General features: G+C 33.9%; 1 protein-coding gene across 1 annotated transcript in view; it reads left to right on the top strand.

The window, feature by feature from the left end:
- Positions 1-376: 376 nt before the first annotated feature.
- SOX6 (SRY-box 6) overlaps positions 377-3,680 on the top strand; it is a 185,532-nt gene continuing 182,228 nt past the window's right edge. The window contains exon 1 of the mRNA XM_015560430.1: positions 377-465. The gene's annotated coding sequence lies outside the window, so the exon portion shown is untranslated. The remainder of the gene's footprint in view (positions 466-3,680) is intronic.

Genomic DNA, 3,680 nt, shown 5'->3' with positions numbered 1-3,680 from the left:
TGTTAAACCTAAGAACAGAAACATTCAAAGTTGCAGTATTTTATTCAGACTCGACACAAACTTTATGTGAGGTATCAATTGTAGCATCTCTTTCCCATCAGATAATTTCTCCCCAAATTGTGAGATGTTCCCTACCTTTTGCAAATGTGATACATTAGGCAAATAGAGTAACAGTGCGATTCAGTGGTTGACTTGAGTGTTGAATGTGCAATAATATCCTGTAATTGAGAAGATTCCTTGTTTATTTGCTGTTTTGTTATTGAAAGAAATTGCAAAAGGCAATTTACTTCTTAACCCCCACTATGGTGTGCATGTGCAAGACAAAGATAAAAGCTGTTTCCTTCGTGGAAGGGTGTGGAGTTAGAGGATGATTTCAAATTAGAAATAATGACAGCAATAGAGCTTCCAATGAAGATACTGTGGCCACCAAAGGACAAAGGGGAGAAGCTAATTCCTGAAGTTAAGGTATTTTGGTTAAATAAATATTTAGGTTGTTCTTTAAGTGTACAGGAACCAGGTAGGTTGTTATTTATGAGCTAAAGAGATAGTGTGTTTGACAAAGATGTTTATTGGATGGTTTGATGATGGTTGGGAGAGAAGCAACCCTGAGATATTCAGAAAACCTGTAATAAAATAAGGTAAAAAATAAAATACTTTGATAGGCAAGGACTTTTGTATTATAAGGCTTTGCTTCTCTAATGGTTAACTATGAAAAGTGGCTTATTAAAATGGTGTCTTAACTTATTTAAATATTTTGGATAATAACATTAACTTAGAAAAAAGTCACCAGACTTCAATTAGAATGTCTAATGTTTTCTTTTATTATCTTAAATATTTTTTGGGAGAAGCAGTTTCAAACTTTGTCATTCTCAGATGATTTTATGTTTAAATGTTTATTTTTAAAAAGTCTGACATTGCGTGTGTGTGTGTGTGTGTGTGTGTGTGTGTGTGTGTGTGTGTTTGGATTGGTAGAGGAGATGAGGAGAGAAGGTGAGATTTTAAGGAGATGGAAAGCCTGTGAAAGTTGATATAAGAGACTGGAAGAGTTTTGTACTGAAAAATAAAACATTTAAAGTATGTTTTCTCCCTTAGTGGGAGAACTGAAAGTGACTATATTATGTATATTTCCATGAAGAATGAGTATAAATATCATGCAAAGTTACAAGAACAAGCAAACTTTCTAAGAGATGGAAGAAAATATATGACTTAAAAATTGTAGCAGAGGTTTTTTTTTTTTTTTTTTTTTGAGGGTTTTTTTTTTTTTTTTTTTTTTTTAAACATAGTTTTAAACATAGTGTCCAATTGGGATAAAGTTTTAACAGAACAGGCTGGGCATTTATAGATTACAACACTTTCAATTTTCTCAATATTACAAAGTGTTGATTTTGATAAAGAATTTGTTGATGCTCTATCAGCTTCTCCATGTGGAGAAGTGCTACTGGATGATTAGTGCAACTTGGGGCTCACAGCCAAAATTGAGAAATTTGTTCCCCAGTTTTTCTGAGCTTCTGAGAATAAGAAAACAGCTAGTAAATTTTCCTGAGCCCTGATTCCCTATAAAAGAAATTTTTCATTATCAAGAATGTCAGTTTCCCCCTTCTTTATATTCTTTATTTTAATTTTAAAAATTTATCTTTATTATTAAAAGTATTACAGATATCTCCCTCTTTTTCCCCATTGACTCCCTCCTCCCAACTCCCTTCCCCTCTCCAGACCTTCATGGAAATATTGTCTGAGTCCATGGGTTTTGCATATATGTATATAAGTTCTTTGGTTAACCCCTTCCTGCTCCCCTCCCCGCTTCTCTCTGAGAATCATTAGTCTGTTCCATGCTTCCATGTCTCTGGATCTATTTTGTTTGTCAATTTATTTTGTTCATTAGATTCAACAGAAAAGTGAGATCATGTAATATTTATTTTTCTTTGATTGGCTTATTTCACTTAGCGTAATACTTTCCAGGCCCTTCCATGTTGTCTTATAGGTCAAGAGATCCTTCTTTTTTACAGCTGAATCCTATTCCATTGTGTAAATGTACCACAGCTTCTTTATCCATTCATCTACTTATGGACACTTGGGCTGTAAATAATGCTGATATGAACATGGGGGTGCATGTGTTATTTATCTTCTTTAAAAAGTCTTTTGTGTATTCATGTTGTTACCATCTTCATTTATCATTAATTAGTAAATACTGAATTTGAAGCTACTTCAGGGTTCATGTTAGCTTAGTTATATGAAAATTCTTTACAAATGTATAAATGCTTAGTGCCGTTTTAAAGCCAAAGAGTTTAATTTTTTGCTGTAAGTTCAAAACTGAGAAATCTAAAACTTGGTGAGATTAATCGATTTGCTCAAGATCATATATATTTAGGAATCCAGGCCAGGTATTGTCACACTGCCAAATAATTGATCCCTGTTCAATTTTTATATTACCACACTGCCAAATACTTGATCCCTGTTCAATTTTTTTGTCTTGCTGTATTGATGAGCAGTGTTAGCATACTTGTTTATAATCATCTGCTTAACCATTTGTAATTATCTTATTTTACTGTACCTACCTATCTATCAAATAGTCAGACATATATCAAGGAGATTTGCCTGATTGCCTTGTAGGTCTTATTTAGAACTTTATATAGTATATTTACAGGGTTTCATAATTTTAAATAAAATTTCAAATTCTATGAAATTTGCTTTCATAGAAAAACTCTCATATCATTTTGTGTCTGTATTGACAATAAGAAGCTAGTATGCATTTTTTTTGCTTTTCCATAAATTACGGCTTTGTCAAACAAAATGGATTTGGAGAAAAGTGTAAAATACAGTCTTATTGCTTTTTCTAATAAAAAAAAAACAAAGCATGGTTATTGGAGAAAATTTGGAAATTATAAAAAAGAATGTAAAAAATATTTTCTGTACTGACACTTGGAGTTACCTCAAAATGCTTATACTGATTATACTAGAAGTTTTTTTATTTCAATACACATTTTTTTTTTTTTAAAAAGAAAAATGGTATCTTTTTGCACAGGCTGTTTTGCAAGCTACTTTTAAAAATTGATATATCATGATCATTGTTCCTGTCATTAAATATTGTCCTTCATACATTTTCTTGTTAAAATTAATGTTATAATCTATTACAAAAGTAATAGAGATTGCATATAAGAAATTGAGGAAACACATATCAAAATAAAGAACTAAAGAAAAACTGCACTTGTTTTCAGATGTAATCATCCTATCTAATAAAAGAGAAACATGGTAATTAGCGTACGACCACTACCCTTCCCATTGGCTAATCAGGGAGATATGCAAATTAACTGCCAGCCAAGATGGCGGCCGGCAGCCAGGCAGCTGATGCGAACAGGGAGACTTGCTTGCTTCAGTGACAGAGGGAGCCAACCTTCCCCGCCTGGCTTGCTGGCCTCTCAGCTGCACTCTAAGCAACATTGTAGCAAATATAGAAGCTAAACAAAACCCCGGGCTTCAGCCAGCAGGACTGCAACATTGTTTCAAATACAGAAGGGTAAACAAAGGCCAGGAACCTGCTTTCAGCATCGGAGGTCTCATAGCTGGAGCCGAGCCTCAAAGCTAAAGCTGGCCCAGAATGAAAAAAAAGGAAAAAAGGACAGGATGGGAGCTTTAGTCACCTGCCAGCCTGAAAACGGCCCTCCGTCCCTCACCCAGGCTGG

Source organism: Myotis davidii, unplaced genomic scaffold (assembly GCF_000327345.1).
Source record: "Myotis davidii unplaced genomic scaffold, ASM32734v1 scaffold73, whole genome shotgun sequence".
Lineage (NCBI taxonomy): Eukaryota > Metazoa > Chordata > Mammalia > Chiroptera > Vespertilionidae > Myotis > Myotis davidii.
Note: the sequence above shows the minus strand (reverse complement) of the source record. Positions and strands in the feature narration are given on the sequence as shown.